Genomic DNA, 26824 nt, shown 5'->3' with positions numbered 1-26824 from the left:
AACCAGTAAAGGAAGTATGTGTATGTGTGACCTGATACTGGAGGAACCAGAAAAGCAACCACACGAACACAGCTGGAGTGTGAAATAGATCCAGGAAGAAACAATAGGTTGCTGTGCAGCTAACAGAGACATATGATAGTTGCCTAAATATGGGCTAGGAGCTTTCTCATTGGCCCACTTAGGGGCGTAGTAAAGGTATAAAAAACGTTGTGCATTGTATGATTTTCAGAGCGCTCTCAATGAATAAAGAATGACCATTGCAGTAAGGGGTCTGTTTAATTTCTTTAAACTAGAGATTTATACCTCTGGGAATTATTCAAAGATTTAAGAAGTGTTTGACTTCAACCATTGAGATAACAAAATTCTCGTGACAACCACAAGAGTATCTGTATAGGAAAATCATTAAGAGCAAACTGTGCTGCCAATCACAGTGTAGGGCGCGACATTTTGCGGGTGTGGAGAGCTCGTTAGAGGATAGAGGAAGCTTGCATTGAAGAGCTGGGCATCGTGTTATGACATGCATTATCTGAATTAGGCCACAGAATTATACCTACGGAGGAGTGGCTTCTATGGAGGAACTTTGAATGTCTTTGAACTTCAGAGTTGGTTTTAACGTTGGACCAGAGCAGATGTTAGCTAGCTAGCTAACAACCTTGTCTGGGCAGTGCAGCACTATAATAAAAAACAGGTCTTACCTTTTTGTCGTTAATAAATCCAATGTGAAACGTGGTGACTATAGTATCCTTAACTAGCATTGAAAAAGTTCATCCATTCTTCTCAAATTAAAAATATCTCCCTAATTTCTGAATCATGCTTGTAACGTTGTCAGTAGGATACAGTAACCTATGCTTCAGAGGGGAGGAGCAGGTAGTTTCCACACGCACACCCACTGGCAAAGGTTTCCATTCCAGCTGGCAGGCAGAAACTGGAATACGTTTCTAGAGTGAGCTTTCCCAGCTAACAAAATTACGTTCCAGGACGTGACCAAAGTTATTTTAGTCCCTAAAGTCATGATAACGTTATTGTGAAATGTTCCTTCTACGTAGCTGTGGTGTCCGCTTATGTCCCAAGTCTTTTCAGGACGTATAAATGTGGGGAATTTTAAACCGTTAAATATGTGTATTTTTAAGTCAACCTCATAATGTTGCTAATCGTCAGAAAGTACGTTGAGAACCCCATAAAATGCAGTTTCTGGTAACCACTGGGAACGTAACTTTCGTACGTAACAGTGTGATGGGGACAAGGACATTCCGGCTCGCCAAACCCTCCCCTAACCCGGACAATTGTGCATCACCTCATGGGTCTCCCGGTCGTGGCTGGCTGCGACACAGACAGGTATCGAACCAGCATCTGTAGCAACGCAGCTGCGATGCAGTGTCTTAGACCACTGCGCCACTCGGGAGGACCCTTAAGACACGTCATTTAATCTACCCTGAACATATACACAGTATCCTGTCGGTAGGTGTCCACTGACGAAATATGCAAAATGCCTGAAAATAAGTTCTTTTTTTACATAAACTGTATCACAATAGATTCGTAAACAAAATCACAGCAATAATCTCAAAATAACAAGTCAGTAAAAACATGAACACTGCACTCCAATCAAGAACTGTAAAACTGCTTAAAGCTAAAAGTGATTAACTATGTTATGTTTATTCAGGTGCTGCTGCTCCATCCTCATCCACAGTCTCTTCCTCAACCCGCTCCTGGAAGTCAAAATAACACAAACTGGTCATTATTTTCCTTAAACAAATTATCAAAATGCCGGTTTAACGTCGACTCCCTACTACATTCCTTTTTTACTAGCACAATCATTTAGCTATATTGACCGACTGGATTAAAGTGAAGTAAAAAGGCCATTATCCTCTATGGCCTCCATAACTTGGTTCAGAGCAGTCCTGAACTCTGTACGGATCATCTCCAGTTCCACCATTATCCTCTATGGCCTCCATAACTTGGTTCAGAGCAGTCATGAACTCTGTACGGATCATCTCCAATTTCACCATTATCCTCTATGGCCTCCATAACTTGGTTCAGAGCAGTCCTGAACTCTGTACGGATCATCTCCAATTTCACCATTATCCTCTATGGCCTCCATAACTTGGTTCAGAGCAGTCCTGAACTCTGTACGGATCATCTCCAGTTTCACCATTATCCTCTATGGCCTCCATAACTTGGTTCAGAGCAGTCCTGAACTCTGTACGGATCATCTCCAGTTCCACCATTATCCTCTATGGCCTCCATAACTTGGTTCAGAGCAGTCCTGAACTCTGTACGGATCATCTCCAATTTCACCATTATCCTCTATGGCCTCCATAACTTGGTTCAGAGCAGTCCTGAACTCTGTACGGATCATCTCCAATTTCACCATTATCCTCTATGGCCTCCATAACTTGGTTCAGAGCAGTCCTGAACTCTGTACGGATCATCTCCAGTTCCACCATTATCCTCTATGGCCTCCATAACTTGGTTCATAGCAGTCCTGAACTCTGTACGGATCATCTCCAGTTTCATCATTATCCTCTATGGCCTCCATAACTTGGTTCAGAGCAGTCCTGAACTCTGTACGGATCATCTCCAGTTCCACCATTATCCTCTATGGCCTCCATAACTTGGTTCAGAGCAGTCCTGAACTCTGTACGGATCATCCCCAGTTCCACCATTATCCTCTATGGCCTCCATAACTTGGTTCAGAGCAGTCCTGAACTCTGTACGGATCATCTCCAGTTTCACCATTATCCTCATCTCCACTGCTTGAAGATCTGCAAAAGAATAAAAGACTCAACAGTTTTGCTGCAAGTAGTGTGACAATACAAGCCATGAGTACCAGGCAGGACATGGATCAAGGCCATGTGAAATACCTCGATCAAAATATCCACCCTTCATATATATTAGTAGTATTGATAACCATGTACAGTGGGGAAAAAAAGTATTTGGTCAGCCACCAATTGTGCAAGTTCTCCCACTTAAAAAGATCAGAGAGGCCTGTAATTTTCATCATAGGTACACGTCAACTATGACAGACAAAATGAGAAAAAAATATCCAGAAAATCACATTGTAGGATTTTTTATGAATTTATTTGCATATTATGGTGGAAAATAAGTATTTGGTCAATAACAAAAGTTTTTCAATACTTTGTTATATACCCTTTGTTGGCAATGACACAAGTCAAACGTTTTCGGTAAGTCTTCACAAGGTTTTCACACACTGTTGCTGGTATTTTGGCCCATTCCTCCATGCAGATCTCCTCTAGAGCAGTGATGTTTTGGGGCTGTCGCTGGGCAACACGGACTTTCAACTCTTTTTCTATGGGGTTGAGATCTGGAGACTGGCTAGGCCACTCCAGGACCTTGAAATGCTTCTTACGAAGCCACTCCTTCGTTGCCCGGGCGGTGTGTTTGGGATCATTGTCATGCTGAAAGACCCAGCCACGTTTCATCTTCAATGCCCTTGCTGATGGAAGGAGGTTTTCACTCAAAATCTCATGATACATGGCCCCATTCATTCTTTCCTTTACACGGATCAGTCGTCCTGGTCCCTTTGCAGAAAAACAGCCCCAAAGCATGATGTTTCCATCCCCATGCTTCACAGTAGGTATGGTGTTCTTTGGATGCAACTCAGCATTCTTTGTCCTCCAAACACGACGAGTTGAGTTTTTACCAAAAAGTTCTATTTTGGTTTCATATGACCATATGACATTATCCCAATCCTCTTCTGGATCATCCAAATGCACTCTAGCAAACTTCAGACGGGCCTGGACATGTACTGGCTTAAGCAGGGGGACACGTCTGTCACTGCAGGATTTGAGTCCCTGGCGGCGTAGTGTGTTACTGATGGTAGGCTTTGTTACTTTGGTCCCAGCTCTCTGCAGGTCATTCACTAGGTCCCCCCGTGTGGTTCTCAGATTTTTGCTCACCGTTCTTGTGATCATTTTGACCCCACGGGGTGAGATCTTGCGTGGAGCCCCAGATCGAGGGAGATTATCAGTGGTCTTGTATGTCTTCCATTTCCTAATAATTGCTCCCACAGTTGATTTCTTCAAACCAAGCTGCTTACCTATTGCAGATTCAGTCTTCCCAGCCTGGTACAGGTCTACAATTTTGTTTCTGGTGTCCTTTGACAGCTCTTTGGTCTTGGCCATAGTGGAGTTTGGAGTGTGACTGTTTGAGGTTGTGGACAGGTGTATTTTATACTGATAACAAGTTCAAACAGGTGTCATTAATACAGGTAACGAGTGGAGGACAGAGGAGCCTCTTAAAGAAGAAGTTACAGGTCTGTGAGAGCCAGAAATCTTGCTTGTTTGTAGGTGACCAAATACTTATTTTCCACCATAATTTGCAAATAAATTCATAAAAAATCCTACAATGTGATTTTCTGGAGAAAAAAAATCTCAATTTGTCTGTCATAGTTTACGTGTACCTATGATGAAAATTACAGGCCTTTCTCATCTGTTTAAGTGGGAGAACTTGCACAATTGGTGGCTGACTAAATACTTTTTTCCCCCACTGTATCTGCTGACAGCCAAACAATTTGGAATGGATGTTGACAATAAAAGAGAAGCAACATGTTGTAACATATAGGCACATATAACTTGTGTGTGAAACATTGTATTCTATTCTTATGATTGGTAGGGGGTTATTATGTCTGAGTGAATGGGCTGCTTCTACTTTAACATCATGCTGTGTGCCTTGTCTTTCTGTCGCCCTATGCGTTTTACATAAAGTCTCCTACATGGAGTGTCTGCTTCTCTGTCTGCTTATCGGTCAGGCCGTCTGCTTCTCTGTCTGCTTATCGGTCAGGCCGTCTGCTTCTCTGTCTGCTTATCTGTCAGGCCGTCTGCTTCTCTGTCGGCTTATCAGTCAGACCGTCTGCTTCTCTGTCTGCTTATCTGTCAGGCTGTCTGCTTCTCTGTCTGCTTATCTGTCAGGCCGTCTGCTTCTCTGTCGGCTTATCAGTCAGACCGTCTGCTTCTCTGTCTGCTTATCTGTCAGGCCGTCTGTTTCTCTGTCTGCTTATCTGTCGGCTTATCAGTCAGGCCGTCTGCTTCTCTGTCTGCTTATCTGTCAGGCCGTCTGCTTCTCTGTCGGCTTATCAGTCAGACCGTCTGCTTCTCTGTCTGCTTATCTGTCAGGCCGTCTGCTTCTCTGTCTGCTTATCAGTCAGACCGTCTGCTTCTCTGTCTGCTTATCTGTCAGACCGTCTGCTTCTCTGTCTGCTTATCAGTCAGACCGTCTGCTTCTCTGTCTGCTTATCTGTCAGACCGTCTGCTTCTCTGTCTGCTTATAAGTCAGACCGTTTGCTTCTCTGTCTGCTTATCTGTCAGACCGTCTGCTTCTCTGTCTGCTTATCTGTCGGCTTATCAGTCAGGCCGTCTGCTTCTCTGTCTGCTTATCTTTCAGGCTGTCTGCTTCTCTGTCTGCTTATCTGTCAGGCCGTCTGCTTCTCTGTCTGCTTATCAGTCAGACCGTCTGCTTCTCTGTCTGCTTATCTGTCAGACCGTCTGCTTCTCTGTCTGCTTATCTGTCGGCTTATCAGTTAGGCCGTCTGCTTCTCTGTCTGCTTATCTTTCAGGCTGTCTGCTTCTCTGTCTGCTTATCTGTCAGGCCGTCTGCTTCTCTGTCGGCTTATCAGTCAGACCGTCTGCTTTTCTGTCTGCTTATCTGTCAGGCCGTCTGCTTCTCTGTCTGCTTATCTGTCAGGCCGTCTGCTTCTCTGTCTGCTTATCAGTCAGACCGTCTGCTTCTCTGTCGGCTTATCAGTCAGGCCATCTGCTTCTCTGTCAGGCCGTCTGCTTCTCTGTCAGCTTATCGGTCAGGCCGTCTGCTTCTCTGTCAGCTTATCGGTCAGGCCGTCTGCTTCTCTGTCAGTTTAACGGTCAGGCCGTCTGCTTCTCTGTCGGCTTATCGGTCAGGCTGTCTACTTCTCTGTCGGCTTATCGGTCAGGCCGTCTGCTTCTCTGTCTGCTTCTCTGTCGGCTTATCGGAACTACAGAGTTGGTTTAACGTTGGAACAGAGCTAATGTTAGCTAGCTAGCTAACAACCTTGTTTGTGCAGTGCAGTGCAGCACTATAATTAAAAACAGGTCGTACCTTTTTGTCGTTAATAAATCCAATGTGAAACGTGGTGACTATTGTGGGGATTTATTTTTCTCATAAATTGATGGGATGACTAACTTAGAACGAATGCATTCTGGACTGTGCTGATGTGGGTTGTGTCACCTGGCAAGCTGTGATTGATGTGAAGAGCTGTTTTAGGGGGTAAAATAAGATACGAATTTGTGTCTCCAAATACTAGACTATACTGGTTCTTTGTGATCTGTGAAACCATCCTTGGACGTAGGAATGGTGTCTAGGGGAGCTGGCTCTTCTCACCATGACAGGTTGTTATGATAAGAACTTACGCCTGGCAACAGGGGTGCGCCAACGGATTGGCTGAGTAAGTCTAAACCACGCTCAGTCTCTACTCTGATTGGCCAGCAGAGAGCGGGAACTGAGAACTGTCAAGAGTATTTGAAGAACAATCTGAAACAATGGATTAGTTCTCTGAGTGCCCTGCGAGGTATTTCAAGGAGCCCGTATATACGAACATCATATTTACCATAGAAGGTTTTGCATTAATTAAAATACTAGTATATCTTAGAAGTCGTGTTGACCTCTTTTGTTCCTAATACCAGATTTGAATTGACGCAACTTGACACTATAGTATCCTTAACTAGCATTGAAAAAGTTCATCCATTCTTCTCAAATTAAACATATCTCCCTAATTTCTGAATCATGCTTGTAACGTTGTCAGTAGGATACAGTAACCTATGCTTCAGAGGGGAGGAGCAGGTCGTTTCCACACGCACACCCACTGGCAAGGATTTCAATTCCAGCTGGCATGCAGAAACTGGAATACGTTTCTAGAGTGAGCTTTGTTGCGATTTTTGTGGGACTGGAGAAAAATACCCGGAAAGGAAAATAAGCATGGAGATGATTCCATGCTTTTAAAATAACTGTGCTGTTCCTAAAAAGTATAGATCTTTCCCTGAACCGGTTCCAATCCTAGTGAAATTATGTGGATGAAGGTCATGCTTAGGCTAATAAACTATAAAGGGAAATAAATTGCTACAGTTTACACTTTTTTTTAGTAATTTAATGAAATGTTGTAATCTGATCTCGGAATGCACGGACCGTTAGTAGTGGGGGAACAGGAAGTTCCGGGCAGGCGGCACCATTCTTCACAATAAAGAAAGCGCCAGAACTGTGCAGTCAAGAAGATAACCTTTGTGTCCGTTTCTATTTATTACTAGAGGTATGTAATAGCACGTTTAAACTTTCTAATGTCGAAAGAACATGTCATACCATGCTAGTTAACACATCCGTTAAGGTATTATCACGTTTGGTAAAGGTTTGATGTGTTATTTTTGTGTCAAACCGAGTGAGTGAAAGAACGTGATAAAAACTATTTTACAAGTCACATAGCTAGAGATTTTGGGTTTGTCTGAGTGAATGTACATTATTTTCTCATGTTAGTTGAATAAATAATCAATTTATTTGAGATTTTGAGTTCGTTTTGCATGTTATTGGTTTTGTGTAAAATTCCCAAGCTGGTATAATGGCGGCGCCATCTCGGTCAGCGTCAACAGACTTCAGTGAGGACAGTGCGGGTGCATCAGATAGAGACAATTTCACGGTCGCACTACTGTTTTGAAGCTGAATGTAATGATTATCAGTTTTCTACATGTGTACTAATATTCAGACACATTCTGTTGTTTCTGTCTTTATCAATAAATGTTGCTATGGTGTGAACAGGAAATACAATTGGTTTTTGATTGAAGTAATACAGTGAAGACAAGGTTATTAAGGAAATTAGCACATAGTGCTGTCTAAAACAATATGTAACCTTGTACTAAATGGTTTTTGAGTCATTTATGCGTTTATCTACTATAGGTTAGGTATTAGCTCAAAAGTATTGTGGAGCTCCTGCACCTTAATATAAACAGTACCGGCACCCAAAATGAGTATTAGCACTGTAATGATGTCATGTCATAGGATTGTGAGGACAGGGAAAGAGTTAAGAGATGAGTGGTTTGGGGCCATAAAGTCTACATTCCTTATGTCAAGGTAGATTAGATATGTTTAGAATAGCATGAGTGATGGGCAGGATAGTGACTTGGGGTAAAAAGTGATGAACATCAAAGACAGGGAGTGCCCATGGAGACTTGCCAGATGTAGGCCAGCAGAAGGGTAATGAAGGCTATATAAGGTAGAGGGTCTTCTTTGTTAGTTAGTTCGTAGCATCAAGGGCAAAGCTCTGGTCAATGCTGTCACGAACCCGGTACCGATCATTAAATCATTGTATTAACTTTCTACAAAGTGTCTCAGTATAGCCTTGCATCCTTGATTATTTGAACACCCGAGAAACTCATCATAACAAGCACCTATTTCAGTCCAAGACAAGCACTGAATTAGATAATTGAACAATAATTTTTTAAAAATATTTTTAGAGAATAAAGAAAGTGCCAGAACTGTCAAGACAATAACTTTTGTGTCCGTTTCTCTTTATTACTACTGGACGACTCAGATTAAGTCTGAGGCCGGTAACATCAACAGTGAGGACAAACCCAGCCTGCCTCTCTCCTTCCACACTGAGTCCAAACCTACAGTCACTGGGTCCTGATTGTTACAGTGGAGCCCAGTTTACTGCAGGATCCAGAGATGGCATCAGTGAAGCTGGAAGACTGCAGTCAAACACTGGAGGAGAAGAAGATTGGGAAATCTGTTTGTCACGGTAAGAGCAGGTTCTATCTAACTAAGTTTGTTGGACATGATTTGGAAAGGCACACACCTGTATATATACAGTGCATTCGGAAAGTATTCAGACCCCTTGACTTTTTTGACATTTTGTTACTTTACAGCCTTATTGTAAAATTGATTAATCATCAATCTACACACAATACCCCATAATGACAAAGCAAAAATTGGTTTTTATCAGTTGTTGCAAAAACAACTGAACAATCACATTTACATAAGTATTCAGACCCTTTACTCAGTACTTTGTTTAAGCACCTTTGGCAGTGATTACAGCCAAAGTCTTAATGTGTATGACGCTATAACCTTGGCACACCTGTATTTGGGGAGTTTCTCCCATTCCTCTCTGCAGATCCTCAATCCTCAAACTCTGTCAGGTTGGATGGGGCGCGTCGCTGCACAGCTATTTTCAGGTCTCCAGAGATGTTCGATTAGGTTTAAGTCGCGGCTCTGGCTGGGCCACTCAAGGACATTCAGAGACTTGTCCCGAAGCCACTCCTGCGTTGTCTTGGCTGTGTGCTTAGGGTCGTTGTCCTGTTGGAAGGTGAACCTTCGCCCCGGTCTTGAGGTCCTGAGCGCACTGGAGGAGGTTTTCATCAAGGATCTCTCTGTACTTTGCTCCAATCATCTTTCCCTCTATCCTGACTAGGCTCTCAGTCCCTGCCGCTGAACAACATCCCCGCAGCATAATGTTTCCACCCCCATGCTTCACCATAAGGATGGTGCCAGGTTTCCTCCAGACGTGATGCTTTTCATTCAAGAAGTTCAATCTTGGTTTCATCTTTTGCTGAGGAGTGGCTTCCGTCTGGCCACTCTACCATAAAGGCCTGATTGGTGGAGTGCTGCAGAGATGGTTGTCCTTCTGGAAGGTTCTCCCATCTCCATAGAGGAACTCTGGAGCTCTGTCAGTGACCATCATGTTCTTGGTCACCTATATAGACAGCTGTGTGACTTTCCAAATCATCTCCAATCAATTGAATTTACCACAGTTGGACTCCAATTAAGTTTTAGAAACATCTCAAGGATGATCAATGGAAAAAGGATCCACCTGAGCTCAATTTCGAGTCTCATAGCAAAGGGTGTGAATACTTATGTAAACAAGGTATTTCTGCTGTTTTATTTTTAATACATTTGCAAAAATGTCTAAGAACCTGTTTTCACTTTGTCATTATTAGGTATTGTGTGTAGATTGATGAGGAATTGTTTTATTTAATCAATTTCAGAATATGGCTGTAACATAACAAATTGTGGAAAAAGTCAAGGGGTCTGAATACTTTCCGAATGCACTGTACATATCCAAAAGTGGACCTAGAAGTTTGTCCTTAAATATCTATTGGGAGCCCATCTGGACCTTCTGCTTTACCTCCCTTCAGATTTAAAATAGCATCAGATATTTCAACACCATCCAATTCCTTTTCCAGATCCAATTTAGTGTCTTCTGAAGTAGAGGGAAAATCAAGACCTGACTAGTTCAGTTCTCAGAAGATTCAGAGTTGTAAAGTGTGTTGTAGTAGGAAGCAAATGTTTGGTTCATTTCTACAGGATCCATTGATAATTGTCCTTGTAAGTTATGAATTGCATTAAAGGCTGAATTTTACTTCTTAATGTGCCAGGCCAGCAATTTACCAGGTTTTTCACCTTGATCATAGAATAACTGTTTCAGCCTAGTTAAGCTGTTAAAGCTCATACTGAGCTTTAAGACCAAATCATTCCTTGTTTACTTCTACTGAGTTATCCACAAAAATCATTCTCAAAGAATTTGGGATTATCATCATTAGGACCATAAACATTATCCATATTAATATGCTCATTCAAAAGAGTTCCCTGTATCAAAATGTATCTACCAGCTGTATCAGTTATAAAAGTATCCACTTGAAACTGAACAGATTTGTGAATTAAAACCAAATCATTCCTTGTTTACTGAGTTATCCAAAAAAGCTTTCCTCTCCAATTCTCTCATTTTGCTGTCCATCTCTCTCTTTTTCTGATTTATTTGATTTGAAACTGGTAAAAAGTATAATTTGCCCCCAAATATGTGCTTTGAAAGCCTCCCATCTGGTTACTCGCTGACGTTTGGTCAGTGTTTTAATGTCAAATAAACATCTATATGCACTGGAACGTATTGTAAGAAGTCTGGGTCCTGTAACCATCTGAGATGCAAGCGCCTTCAAGAGGATCCTTTTACTAGTTTTGTATCCCTATAAAATAATGACACAAGGGAATGGTCATTCAAAACAATAGTATCATATCCACTTCCTGCTACATTGGGAAGCAATGAGCAAGAAACTAAAAAGTAGTCTACATGAGAATATGTTTTAAATGTTGACGAGTAACATGAATACTCCCTTTTACTCTGGTTCTGAGTCCTCCAAGGTTCTCACAGATTTAAGTCCTGAATGAAATGCTGTAATTTCTTTCTACTCTGCGAGTGGGAAGTGTCTAAACCAGAGGAGCAATCTAGATGAGGATCAAGAGTGCAATTAAAATCCCCTGCCATTAGGACCTTACCAGGAATGGAGGCTATCCATAGAAATACATTCTCAAAGAATTTGGGATTATCATCATTAGGACCATAAAAATTAACCAGATTAATATGCTCATTCAAAAGAGTTCCCTGTATCAAAATGTATCTACCAGCTGTATCAGTTATAATAGTATCCACTTGAAACGGATAGTTTAGTGAATTAAAACCATAACACCATGAGAATGAGAGGAGAAACAGGATGCTATTACTTGCCCTTGTCATCTCCTGCATACTTTAAGTAGCTCATCCTTCAACAAGTGAGTTTCTTGTAGGAACACAATAGATGAATGAAGTTGTTTAAGCCTAGTAATAACCTGTTTTAAGCTTGGATAGTTTACAAACTCCATGGACATTCCACAAAGTACATTTAAGTTTTGCATTTGAAGTCATTTAACCAAAGATGTAAACATGGAATAAGCTATAGCATAAAGGCGTAGCTAAAATCTGTTTAGTAACCACAAGGACTGCATTAATATTTTGTAGTGAGGAAAATATATAAAGATCTGTTGAAACAAGCATGGATATTTCCTAACAGTAAAACACTGAACCCCATTCCAATGTCTCCCTAACCGAGACCATCAACGCTTCCTCTCCCACCTCCCCCTAATCATAGTGTAGCCTGGTGGACGACTGATCCATTAAAGAGAGCAGTCTAACCTAAGCGACACTAAACAAAACAAAGTTTCTCCTTCCTTCTCTCGGCCATTACTTCTCACGAACAAAACACATATCTTGCAAGATGATATGTGAAATATCACAACAAAAGGCCTATCTAGCAAGATGATATGTGAAATATCACAACAAAAGGCCTATCTAGCAAGATGACGTGAAATATCACGTATTATTTGTTTGAAAAGTAGCAAAGTGCTCCACCTAAAACAGTAACGCTAGTTAGTGAAGCCTGAGACTAACGTTAACGTTACAGTATGGACCGTCCAAAATAGTGGTAGGTGATCGACAACACAGGGTCTGTTGCTAGTAGCTACCAAGTAACAATATGGCCCATACGTATAGCGTTAACGTAGTATACCATGATACGTTTATAAACCCAAAAAAGTATCAAAGATCAGAAATGAACAGCCTACGTGAGAAAAAGAGATATAATTAAATATGTGCTACGTTACCCGAAGGCCCTTTGCACATGATGTTAGGCTTGCACCTGAGTGTCAACCATTTTAGTCCAAGGACTTGATCAAAATGCCTCCATAATTCTTAAATGGAAGAAGTGTGGAACCACCAATACTTTTTCAAGAGCTGGCTGCCCGGACAAACTAAGCAATAGCGGGAGAAGGGCCTTGGTCAGGGAGGTCACCAAGAAGCAGGTGGTCACTGAGTTCCTCTGGCGATGGGAGAACCTTCCAGAAGGACAACCATCTCTGCAGCACTCCACCAATCAGGCCTTTATGGTAGAGTGGCTCGACGGAAGCCACTCCTCATGAAAAGGCACATGACTGCCCGCTGGGAGTTTGCCAAAAGACACCTAAAGGACTCTCAGACCATGAGAAACAAGATTCTCTGGTCTGATGAAACCAAGATTGAACTCTTTGGCCTGAATGCCAAGCGTCACGTCTGGAGGAATCCAGGCACCATCCCAACGGTGAAGCATGGTGGTGGCAGCATCATGCTGTGGGGGTGTTTTTCAGTGGCAGGGACTGGGAGACTAGTCAGGATCGAGGGAAAGATGAATGGAGCAAAGTACAGATAGACCTGAAAATAGCTGTGCGGCGACACTTCCCATCTAACCTGACAAGCTTGAGAGGATCTGCAGAAAAACTCCCCAAATACAGGTATACCAAGCTTGTAGCGTCATACCCAAGAAGAATTGAGGCTGTAATCACTGCCAAAGGTGCTTCAACAAAGTACTGAGTAAAGTCTGAATACAGTTTTTTTATTATTATTATTTTTGCAAAAATGGTGTCATAAAATGTAGCGGTCAAACAGGGAAATGGTTCCAATCATTTTTCCTTTTTATTCATTTCAGAAACACTTAAAATAAGGGCTATGTTTTGTGTAGGCTTACCCTGGCGTGACTTTTAGCAATATATTCGGCTCCATTTCCTCTCAGATTATAAAACTCTAATTATCATCAAAGTAGACATCATGCAAAACAACAAATCACTGCAATCTCCAGCACGTCATCTCTAGCTGACACCTTTGATAACAGGTATTGTGTCAATTTAAAACTTGCACAAGACAGTTCACAGAATTGACCATTTAAATAAATGTAGCCTATTTATTCATTACTAAATTTAGCTAACATTAGATAGTTAACCCAGAGATCCTTACCTTTGACTCGATTCGGCAATTTTGTCCAGACCATCATGGCATTTGTAGTTTTTTATGCTAGCCACATTAGCAGCTAATTAAATTTCATTTTTGTAGGGGTAAATGCAGGCGAATATATTGATAAGTCACCTTGTCCTAGAGAGATTTACATGGTTATCAAAACGCCACGCCAGGGTAAGCCTACACGAAACACAGCCCTTATTATAAGTGTTTCTAAAATCCCCTATGGGAAAAATGAATGGTGAAAAAATGATTGGAACAATTTTCCTGATTGACTGCTAGGTTTTATGGGTATTATCATTTATACTGTGGTACTCCATTGGTGTGCAGCTACATGAAGCTAGCGGGGTGTGGATGAGCTGAGACACGTAAGATGGCGGACAAGAAAAAAAGTGGAATGGGGGATTGCAGTGGGGGATGCACAAACCTTCTGGAAGATCTGATGAAGGAGAAGATGATGGACAAGGACAAAGGAGAAAAGTGGAATATGTTTTCAGTGAATATAGAATGAAAGATCACACAGAACTTTTAGAAGAGCTACAGGAGGAGAGTGAGGATGAATTGACTGTGGTGGCAGGTGCAGTGATGAACGCCGAGAAGGAGCTGAGTGTATAGGGAAGCAGTGTGGTGAGGGAGGTTATCAACAAGTGCAAAAAGAGGGATACGTCCTCCAGTAGCTCAGAGATGGAACCTGGTGAGAGTGAGGATGAATTACCTGCGGTGAGGAACTCAGAGTTCGGGCCTCGTTCCGAGGATGATAAGGATGATTCTGGCCCAGCGGGAGTGAGATTTGTAGAGAGAATGGATCCATATGTGGTGTCAGGTTAGGTGGAGAAGAGGTTGGGGACTGTTGAGTTGGCGGAGGTAACTCGGAGTGGACTCGTGAAAATGTATTGTTTCTCCTCTGTCCAGAGGGAGCGGGCGCTGCGGATTACGTGATTAGAGATAGGAATTGTGACTTGAATTGCTCTCCGGAACAGGGTGGCATTGAAAGGAGTGATAACGGGGTTAGGTTTAAGTGTTGAGGATGAGCAGTTGAAATTGAAGATTCCAGGTGTCTGTGACGCCCTCCGTTTGGTGAGTCGTTGATCTGGTGTAGAGCGTGGGGAAACAGAGAATACATTATCTGTCATGCTGGATTTTGATACATAGTCTCTGCCAGATACGGTCAAGGTAGGAAGTGTCAGTTATCCTGTGAGCGATTTTGTTCTGTAAATACTACAGTGTTTTAGGGGTGAAGTTTATGGGCCTGTTGCAGCAGTGTGTAGGCGTGAGATGCCTAGATGTGACAAGTCTGCAGGAGGGCATGAGATGAAGAAATGTGTGGTATCGGTGGAGAAAGTTCTGTGTGTTAGTTGTGGGGGTGCTAACGGGCTGGAGATCTGAGGTGTCAGGTGAGAGAAAGGCAGATTGAGGTTGCCAGGGTTACAGTAGTACAGAAAGTGTTGTATGCAGAAGCAGTGAAGAGAGTGGTAGAGGAAGATGGGTACAGGGTGAGGGATCTTGAGAGGATTCCTGTGAGTAGGCAGAGACCAAGAGAGAGTGATGGGAAGAATATGTGCTTCAGTAAGGTGGGCATTTTAGCATTTATAGCAATGGTTGTCAATTGTACTGCAAAAATGGATAGAAGGTCCCAGAAAATAGAGGCTGTGGTGGCAGCATCAGAGAAGTACTTGGGATTGCGAGGATTTACTGCAGAACAGCTGCAGGGGGTGTTGAGTGGTAGTGGTCTGGCGTAGGACTAGATAGTGTTAAATAGTGGAATGGGGAGGTGGATTTTTGTCGTGGAAAATTGCCACGAAGGGACTCAAAGTCAAACTTAAAAAATAATATTAATGTATCATCAATCTGGAGAGGTTCCAACAAACTTTAAAAGCACCATAGTACACGTCAGTTGGGAGCTCTGCCGGGGCAGTCCCGTTAGTTGTCCTATATACTGCTTACACAGACAAGTTATATTTGCATGATTTTTTTTTTTTTTAGCTTTATTCATAATTAATTCATCATTAACATTTGGTTCCTGCATGTGACCGACCAATACCTCACAAGGCTTCTTCTCTCCAAGCTGAGACCTTGAAACTGAGATATCCCTTTTGGATCCCAGAACAATGTTCTGGGCGTACTGCCAATTGGTCTGAGGAGGTCAGTCATCTGCACGAATCAATAACATTTACCCTCACATTTTTTAGAGCAGGCTAATACTGCAATTTTGTATTAATTACCGTATCAATGAATTTAATGTATATAGGGTGTGAATGGCCTCACACACCAGTACAGTAGGTGGCAGTGTATGCACCTAAAAGTTGAATGCGCTCCGCCAACCAAATCCCGAAGAAGAAGGATGGAGAATGTGAAAAAGCAGCAAAGTTCATCTTTATTATTGATGTTTGATGAAGAGTATCTACCACCCTATGTAAAGCTGGGATATATAATATACCCCATAAAAGACATTGTGTAAAACCTGATGCAATGCAAGAAATGTAAAAAGTTTGGCCACATGTCAAGTGTTTGCAGACGGAAGGAATATGTTATTGAAGAATTCCCAGAGAATTCCCAGAGTGAATGTAAAATGTTGTAACTGTGGTGGGGGTCATATTCCTGAATTCCCAGAGTGCCCTGTTAGGGTGAAAGAGGTTGAGGTCTCAAGGATCAGGGCTGTACAGCAAATCTCCTATGTGGAGGCGGTGAAGAGAGTTATAGTAGCAAGAGGCCACAGTTCTGAAGAAGATATGGCGGTGGATGCACTGCAACCAGTTGCAAATGTTGTACGTCAATCAAGTGATCTGGATACACTTATTTTGAAGGTGGATTTTTTAGTATTTATAGCCACAGTTATTAATTTTACTGCACAATAAGTCCAAGAAGCTGGACATCATTATATATGCAGCTGAAAAGTTTTTGGGCCTCCAAGGTCCTGCAAGGTCTACTGTTGCCAGAAAATGTTCCGCCCTCACAGGATCCTTCTGAGCCTGTGTAGGGACCTGATTAGAACAGAAAAGCAGGCTGATTTAATTTAAATGTTGATATTGATAGTTTGTATGATTTTTTTGAAATACTGTATACACTGAACAAACATATAAACGCAACATGTAAAGTGTTGGTCCCATGTTTCATGAGATGAAATAAAAGATCCCAGAAATGTTCCAGACACAAACGTATTTCTAAAATGTTGTGCACAAATTTGTTTACATCCCTGTTAGTGAGCATTTCTCATTTGCCAACATAATCCATCCACCTGACAGGTGTGGCATATCATGAAGCTGATTAAATAGCATGATCATCATTACACAGGTGCACCTTGTGCTGGGGACAAGAGTAGCTGAGGAGGTGCTTGGCAGCATCTAATGGGGATCCCTAACAAATACAAAAATGCCACTCTAAAATGTGCAGTTTTTTTCACACAACACAATGCCACAGATGTCTCAAGTTTTGAGGGAGCATGCAATTGGCATGCTGACTGCAGGAATGTCCACCAGAGCTGTTGCCAGAGAATGTTAGGTTAATTTCTCTACCATTAGCTGCCTCCAATGTTGTTTTAGAGAATTTTGCAGTATGCCCAACCAGCCTCACAACTGCTGACCACCGTGTATGGCGTTGTGTGGACGTGCGGTTTGCTGATGTCAATGTTGTGAACAGAGTACCCCATGGTGGTATCAGGGTTATGGTATGGCATGGCATAAGCTACAGACAACTAATACAAATGCATTTTATCGATGGCAGTTTGAATGCACAGAGATGCCATGACAAGATCCTGAGGCCCGTTGTCCTGCCATTCATCCACCTCCATCACCTCGTGTTTCAGCATGATAATGCACGGCCCCATGTCGCAAGGATCTGTACACAATTGAACATGCTGAAAATGTCCCAATTCTTCCATGGCCTGCATACTCACCAGACATGTCACCCTTTGAGCATGTTTGGGATGGTCTGGATCAATGTGTACCACAGCTTGTTCCAGTTCCCGCCAATATCCAGGAATTTCCTAGAAGCCTAGAGTCAGGGAAAAATGTGTTATTTTATAAATGGATTTCATGCAATTCTATATAATTTTAGATGACTGGAGACTTTCGCAGAATATTTTTAATACCTCACAAATGACCAAAATGAAAGGGTACTTTGACACTGAGAATCTGAGATCAATAACCACGACCTTATCTTGAATCCATCAATAGCTTAGGCCCCTACAGTGAGGCAAAAAGTATTTGATCCCCTGCTGATTTTGTACGTTTGCCCACTGACAAAGACATGATCAGTCTATAATTTTAATGGTAGGTTTATTTGAACAGTGAGAGACAGAATAATAACATAGAAATCCAGAAAAATGCATGTCAAAAATGTTATAAATTGATTTGCATTTTAATGAGGGAAATAAGTATTTGACCCCCTCTCAATCAGAAAGATTTCTGGCTCCCAGGTGTCTTTTATACAGGTAACGAGCTGAGATTAGGAGCACACTCTTAAAGGGAGTGCTCCTAATCTCAGTTTGTTACCTGTATAAAAGACACCTGTCCACAGAAGCAATCAGTCAATCAGATTCCAAACTCTCCACCATGGCCAAGACCAAAGAGCTCTCCAAGGATGTCAGGGACAAGATTGTAGACCTACACAAGGCTGGAATGGGCTACAAGACCATCGGCAAGCAGCTTGGTGAGAAGGTGACAACAGTTGGTGCGATTATTCGCAACTGGAAGAAACACTAAATAACTTTCAATCTCCCTCGGCCTGGGGATCCATGCAAGATCTTACCTCGTGGAGTTGCAATGATAATGAGAACAGTGAGGAATCAGCCCAGAATTACACGGGAGGATCTTGTCAATGATCTCAAGGCAGCTGGGACCATAGTCACCAAGAAAACAATTGGTAACACAATACGTCGTGAAGGACTGAAAGCACATATACAGGCCCGTCTGAAGTTTGCCAATGAACATCTGAATGATTCAGAGGAGAACTGGGTGAAATTGTTGTGGTCAGATGAGACCAAAATTGAGCTCTTTGGCATCAACTCAACTCGCCGTGTTTGGAGGAGGAGGAATGCTGCCTATGACCCGAAGAACACCATCCCCACCGTCAAACATGGAGGTGGAAACATTATGCTTTGGGGTGTTTTTCTGCTAAGGGGACAGGACAACTTCACCGCATCAAAGGGACGATGGACGGGGCCATGTACCGTCAAATCTTGGGTGAGAACCTCCTTCCCTCAGCCAGGGCATTGAAAATGGGTCGTGGATGGGTATTCCAGCATGACAGTGACCCAAAACACACGGCCAAAGCAAAAAAGGAGTGGCTCAAGAAGAAGCACATTAATGTCCTGGAGTGGCCTAGCCAGTCTCCAGACCTTAATCCCATAGAAGATCTGTGGAGGGAGCTGAAGGTTCGAGTTGCCAAACGTCAGCCTCGAAACCTTAATGACTTGGAGAAGATCTGCAAAGAGGAGTGGAACAAAATCCCTCCTGAGATGTGTGCAAACCTGGTGGCCAACTACAAGAAACGTCTGACCTCTGTGATTGCCAACAAGGGTTTTGCCACCAAGTACTAAGTCATGTTTTGCAGAGGGGTCAAATACTTATTTCCCTCATTTAAATGCAAATCAATTAATAACATTTTTTACATGCGTTTTTCTGGATTTCTTTGTTGTTATTCTGTCTCTCACTGTTCAAATAAACCTACCATTAAAATTATAGACTGATCATGTCTTTGTCAGTGGGCAAACGTACAAAATCAGCAGGGAATCAAATACTTTTTTCCCTCATTGTACATGGTTTGACACCAGTATTGCCAGCATTTGTTTTATTAACTGGGCTATCTAGAGTGATCAGAGAGTAGACTAAAGAAGTGAAGTAGACAAACTGCCAATGTTTTAAAGTTCTATTAAATGAGTCTGTGTAGTTACTAACCCTTGTGATAGTGAGTGGAGGATGATATGGCTTCTTCATCTGCATTGCTTTCTCTTTGGGGTTTTTGGCTGGGTTTCTATAAAGCACTTTGTGACAACTTCTGATGTAAAAAGGGCTTCATAAAATACATTTGATTGACATGTATATCACACCAACTGACTGGTTCTTCTGATGTTGTTCACACAGGAGACCATGTTGAGACATTCTCTACATCCAGAGAGCAACAGCAGGAAGATCACAGAGCTAAGAGGTCTCACCACTGCCCACATTGTGAGGAGAGTTTCTCAATTCTATCAAAGTTAAAAATACACCTACAAATACACACAGGAGAGAAGCGTTACTCCTGCTCTGACTGTGTAAAATGCTTCACAACATCAACTGAGCTAAGACTTCATCAGAGAACACACACAGGAGAGAAGCCTTACTCCTGCTCTGACTGTGGGAAGAGTTTCTCTCGACTGGACACCTTAAAACAACATGAACGTATACATACAGGAGAGAAGCCTTACTTCTGCTCTGACTGTGGGTTAAGTTTCTCTCAACTTGGCACCTTAAAAATACATGAACGTATACATACAGGAGAGAAGCCTTACTCCTGCTCTGACTGTGGGAAGAATTTCTCTCAACAGGAAAGCTTAAAATTGCACCAAAGGATACACACAGGAGAGAAGCCTTACTCCTGCTCTGACTGTCTAAAATGCTTCACAAGATCAACTAAGCTAAGACTTCATCAGAGAACACACACAGGAGAGAAGCCTTACTTCTGCTCTGACTGTGGGTTAAGTTTCTCTCAACCTGGCACCTTAAAAATACATGAACGTATACATACAGGAGAGAAGCCTTACTCCTGCTCTGACTGTGGGTTAAGTTTCTCTCAATCTAGCAACTTAAAACAACATGAACGTATACATACAGGAGAGAAGCCTTACTTCTGCTCTGACTGTGGGTTAAGTTTCTCTCAACCTGGCACCTTAAAAATACATGAACGTATACATACAGGAGAGAAGCCATACTCCTGCTCTGACTGTGGGTTAAGTTTCTCTCAACCTGGTACCTTAAAACAACATGAACGTATACATACAGGAGAGAAGCCTTACTCCTGCTCTGACTGTGTAAAATGCTTCACAACATCAACTCAGCTAAGACTTCACCAGAGAACACACACAGGAGAGAAGCCTTACTCCTGCTCTGACTGTGGGAAGAGTTTCTCTCGACTGGACACCTTAAAACAACATGAACGTATACATACAGGAGAGAAGCCTTACTTCTGCTCTGACTGTGGGTTAAGTTTCTCTCAACCTGGCACCTTAAAAATACATGAACGTATACATACAGGAGAGAAGCCGTACACCTGCTCTGACTGTGTAAAATGCTTCACAACATCAACTGAGCTAAGACTTCATCAGAGAACACACACAGGAGAGAAGCCTTACTCCTGCTCTGACTGTGGGAAGAGTTTCTCTCAACCTGGCAAATTAAAAATACATGAACGTATACATACAGGAGAGAAGCCGTACACCTGCTCTGACTGTGTAAAATGCTTCACAACATCAACTGAGCTAAGACTTCATCAGAGAACACACACAGGAGAGAAGCCTTACTCCTGCTCTGACTGTGGGAAGAGTTTCTCTCAACCTGGCAAATTAAAAATACATGAACGTATACATACAGGAGAGAAGCCTTACTCCTGCTCTGACTGTGAGATGAGATTCTACATATCTGGCAATTTAAAAAGACACCAACGTATACATAAGAAGTGGTAGTGGATTGGATACACTCTATTGTAATCCTATTGTTTCTCACTGTGAGAGAACTGTGCAGAGGTACGGGAAAGTTGTAGAATTTTAACATCTCTTAACTGATCAGTGTGCACCTTGTCAGTTTTGCAGTGCTTAGATAGCTCCTACTGTAAAGATAATGAGAGGTCTAGGATATTGAGGAAACCACAAGTACATGCATCCATGCCGTGTGTCAGCATTGCAGGATGGTGGTGGTGGTGTGGGGTGTGTTTTCATGGCAGACATTGGGCCCCTTGATAAAAGCGGAGCAACGTTTGAATGCCACAGGATATCTAAAAATCATTGTCAATCAGGTGCATCCCTTCATGGCAGAAGTTATCCATCTGCAAATATATTTTTTCAGCTGGATTATGCCCCATGCCACAAGGCTTGTCCAGGAATGGTTCCATGAACATGACAGTGAATTCAGGTTACTGCAGTAGCCTTCGGAGGCACCAGATCTCATTCCAATTGTACATCTGTTGTAGGAGATAATCTGAGTAGGAATCCACTGCCAGTCAACTTGACACAACTGTGGGAAGCATTGCAGTCAACATGGGCCAGCATCCCAGTGGAACGCTTTCGACACCTTGTAGAGTCCATGCCCCGACAAATTGAGGCTGTTCTGATGACAAAGACTATCAGCTGTTCAGAAATGACAGGTCCAGAGAGGGGATGCGAGGAGGGGGTGTGGCTATGTATGTGAATCACAGTATGCAGGCAAAGAGAAGAATAACTGACCTAGAGAAAGAAGAGTTTGTGTGTCTTCAGCTCCGTCCTAAACAACACCCCAGCTCAGTTTCATCTCTGGTAGTGGAGTGCTCTAACATCCACCATGGGCACATGACAAAACACTGCAGCAGAACACTGTTGATTATCTCATAATCACTGTCCATGTGATCAGGATGTCCTCTCCCCAAATGGGTCTCATCCTGTGTGGAGACTTTAATCACCTGCCCATCAAGATGCTGACAAACTCCCATCCAGACATGAAACAAGTGGCCAAAGACAAGACCACAGAGGGGACTCCAGCCTAGATCTGATCAACACAACCCACTGTACTTGCTCCTCTCGGATCCAGTGATCACAAATGTCTGCGGTTCTCTCCAAACACAACATCAGGAGGGAGAAGCGAGGTGCAGTGGAAAAAATGACATCTGGTAACACAGAACAGAAGGGAGACATTTGCACGATGTAAGGCCATTACTGACTGGTCTGGCATATGAGGTGGAGAGCATCGATGCAAAGGTGGAGACGTTCACCTCCTGCATTCAAACTGCACTTGATGTATGCATGTCAATAAGAAATAAGAAAACAACAACACTGGACAAGCCCTGGATGACTGAAAGAATAAAGGCTGCCATCAGGAAAATACAGAATATTTTCAACAGATGGGGAGAAACAATGACATGGAGAAAATACAGAAACACAGTGCAAATGCTTATCAAGGAAGCAAAGACAAGCTACTACAAAACTGAAATCCAGGACCTAAAGATGAAAAACCCTAAGGAATGGTGGGACTTCATTAACAAAGGACTGGGACCAAAGAAAACATCAGGAGGGAGAATACAGGTCGAGGGAATTGAAGACGACGACGTGGCTGATGTTTTGAATGGCTTCTTTGCTGAGACATGGACAAGCACCACACCTCTTGCCATCTTCCCCCTGCCCATGCCTATAAAGCAGGTTGAGCTGTGCAGCATTGGCCAGTTAAAGCAAGATCTAAACAGACTCAAAGCACATAAAGCATGTGGGCCTGATGGAATTCCAGCCTGGCTACTAAAGAGCATGCAGAAGATCTAGCCCCTGTCATCAAACACATTGTTAAAACTGTCCCCTGCCAGTAGGAGGTGTTATCTGAGTGCACGATTCAGTATGACTACCTCCCAAAGTCCAGCACTACTACTGCCCTTGTGAAAACCACATACTCCTGGCTGACAGCTACAGACTCCATAAACCCAACAATGGTGAGGGTGTTACTGGCTGATGTGTCCAAAGCCTTTGATCGAGTAGATCACGAATAGTTCCTGCAACATCTGTCTGACATTGAACTGTGTCCAAGGTTACTAGCCTGACTCCACAGCTACACCACCGAAAGAGGGCAGAGGGTGATGGCAACTGGCACATTTAGCCCTTGGTCAGAGGACCATCCACAACCTGCACCACTAATCCTAGGAAGACAGGAAGTACCAGTGGTAACAACAACCAAGTATCTTGATTTTAATCTAGACTCTAACCTCAGTGGTGACATGTGGAGCAGCCAGTGAGAAATGCCTCGAAACGCCTTTTTGACTCTTCTGGAATACGGTGGAGTGCTGTTAGTTGGATGCAGTAAAAAGCAGCAGGCCCAACTAGACACGGTGCAGAGGAGGGCCTTGAGGATCATCTCCAGAGGTGGAGCAGTCCAACCACAGCTCCCGTCACTGCAGAGCAGGCGAGAACAGGCTGCAGTGCACCTGGCGAAGGACATGCACACTCTTGACCATCCACTGAATGACCTGCTCCCTCCAAGAAGAGGTAACTGCACCACCAGGCTCCTGAGAAACAGCCACAAACTGTCCTGTATAACTGCCCGTACAAACCGCCTGCGAAACGCCACTCTACCCACTGCTATCAGACTGCATAATAACTCCAGCTCTTAAATGGTTTTCCCCAACCACAAAAAAAAATCACATTTTAATATTTCAATTTCCATCATGAAAAATGTCCTGTAATGTTTCAAGTATTCTGTATTCTACTTATGTCACGTATTGTGTTATGTATTTAACAGGTAGCCTAGCGGTTTAGAGTGTTGGGCCAGTAACTGAAAGGTCACTGGTTTGAATCCCGAGCCAACTAGGTCAAAAATCTGTCATTGTGGCCTTGAGCAAGGCAATTAACCCCAATTGGTCCTATAAATCGCTCTGGATAAGAGCATCTGCTAAATTACAAATATGTAATGAAAAATCATGTTTGTACATTAATTTGTGCTGGGCAACCTCTTCTTCTCTTGTGCATAAATATAACAAAGTGTTTAAAGTGAAATAGTTAGTCTATACAGTGCATTCTGAAAGTATTCAGACCCCTTGACTTCTTCAACAAAAAAATAAGTTACAGCCTTATTGTAAAAATGTTTTTTTTTTTTACAAACAACAACAAAAATCCCTCATCAATCTACACACAATACCCCATAATGACAAAGTGGAAACAGGTTTAGACATTTTTGCAAAACCTTATTTACATTAGTATTCCAGACCCTTTGCTATGAACCTCGAAATGTAGCTCAGGTGCATCCTATTTCCATTGATCTTCCTTGAGATGTTTCTACAACTTGATTGGAGTCCACCTGAGATAAATTCAAATGATTGGACATGGTTTGAAAAGGCACACACCTGTCTATATAACATCCCGCAGTTGACATTGCATGTCAGAGCAAAAACCAAGCCATGAGGTTGAAGGAATTGTCCGTAGAGCTCCGAGACAGGATTGTGATGAGGCACAGATCTGGGGAAGGGTACCAAAAAATGTCTGCAGCATTGAAGGTCCCCAAGAACACCGTGGCCTCCTCCATACTTAAATGGAAGAAGTTTGGAATCACCAAGATTCTTCCTAGAGCTGTCCGCCCGGCCAACTGCGCAATCGGAGGAGAAGGGCCTTGGTCAGGGAGGTGACCAAGAACCCGATGATCACTTTGACAGAGCTCCAGAGTTCAGCCCGCTTGGAGTTTGCCAAGAGGCACCTAAAGGACTCTGACCATGAGAAACAAGATTCTCTGGTCTGTTGTTACCAAGATTGAACTCTTTGGCCTGAATACCGAGCGTCACTTCTGGAGGAAACCTGGCACCATGCCTACGGTGAAGCATGGTCGTGGCAGTATCATGCTGTGCGGATGTTTTTCAGAGGCAGTGACTGGGCGACTAGTCAGGATCGAGGGAATAATGAACGGAGCAAAGTACAGAGAGATCCTTGATGAAAACCTGCTCCAGAGCGCTCAGGACTTCAGACTGGGGCGAAGGTTCACCTGGCCCAGCCAGAGCCCAGACTTGAACCCGATTGAACATCTCCGGAGAGATCAGAAAATAGCTGTGCAGCAACGCTCCCCATCCAACCTGATAGAGTTTGAGAGGATCTGCAGAGAAGAATGGGAGAAACTCCCCAAATACAGGTGTGCCAAGCTTGTAGCATCATACCAAAGAAGACTCGATGCTGTAATCGCTGCCAAAGGTGCTTCAAGAAAGTACTGAGTAAAGGGTCTGAATACTTAGATATTTCCGTTTTTTATTAATAAATTAGGAAAAATTTCTAAAAACCTGTCTTTTGCTTTGACATTATGGGGTATTGTGTGTAGATTGATGAGGGGAAAAACTGATTTAACCAACTTTAGAATATGGCTGTAATGTAATAAAATGTGGAAAAAGTCAAGGGGTCTGAATACTTTCAGATTGCACTGTATATAGCCAAGCTACCATTGACTAGGTATTGGCACCCCATGTATATAGCCAAGCTATCATTGACTAGGTATTGGCACCCCATGTATATAGCCAAGCTACCATTGACTAGGTATTGGCACCCCATGTATATAGCCAAGCTATCATTGATTATGTATTGGCTTGGCACCCCATGTATATTGCCAAGCTACCATTGACTAGGTATTGGCACCCCATGTATATAGCCAAGCTATCATTGACTAGGTATTGGCACCCCATGTATATAGCCAAGCTACCATTGCTCATCGTGTATTAATTCCTTGTGCAACAATCTTTTTCCTATTATTATAATTGTTGTATTGTGTTCTCCATTGTTGGTCAACATTTCACTGTTAGTCTACACCTGTTGTTTACCAAACATGTGACAAAATGAAATGACTACGTGTTTAGTAAATTGTCTTCTAAAACTATACTGAAAAAATATATAAACTTGACATGTAAAGTGTTGGTCCCATGTTTCATGAGCTGAAATAAAAGATCCCAGATATTTTCCATACCCACAAAAAGCTTATTTCTCTCCAATTTGGTGCACAAATTTGTTTCCATTTCTGTTAGTGAGCATTACATTTTGAGGGAGTGCGTAATTGGCATGCTGACCAGAGCTGTTGCCAGAGAGTTTAATGTAAATTTCTCTACCGAGAATTTGGCAGAACGTCCAACTGGCTTCACAGCCACAGACCACGTGTAACCGTGCAAGCCCAGGACCTCCACATCTGGCTTCTTCACCTGCAGGATCATCTGAGATCAGCCACCCGGACAGCTGATGAAACTGAGGAGTATTTATATCTGTAATAAAGCCCTTTTAGTGGGGGAAAATCATTCTTATTGGCTGATGGGTGGGCCCCTGTCATGTGAAATCCATAGATTAGGGCCTAATGAATGTATTTCAATTGTCTGATTTCCTTAAATAAACTGTACCCTTGTAAAATTGTTGAATGTTGTGTTTATATTTGTGTTCAGTTAGTTAAAATCTTACCAAAAAAGTGATGATGAATATGTTTGGAAAACTGCATTGATCTGCCAATGAAAAATAAAAATTTGTACATGAATTTGTACTGGTAAACCTCCTCTTTTGTATTCAGT

Source organism: Coregonus lavaretus (genome assembly GCF_964263955.1).
Source record: "Coregonus lavaretus genome assembly, contig: HAP1_SCAFFOLD_113, whole genome shotgun sequence".
NCBI classification, from domain to species: domain Eukaryota; kingdom Metazoa; phylum Chordata; class Actinopteri; order Salmoniformes; family Salmonidae; genus Coregonus; species Coregonus lavaretus.
This window is presented reverse-complemented; position numbering follows the sequence as displayed.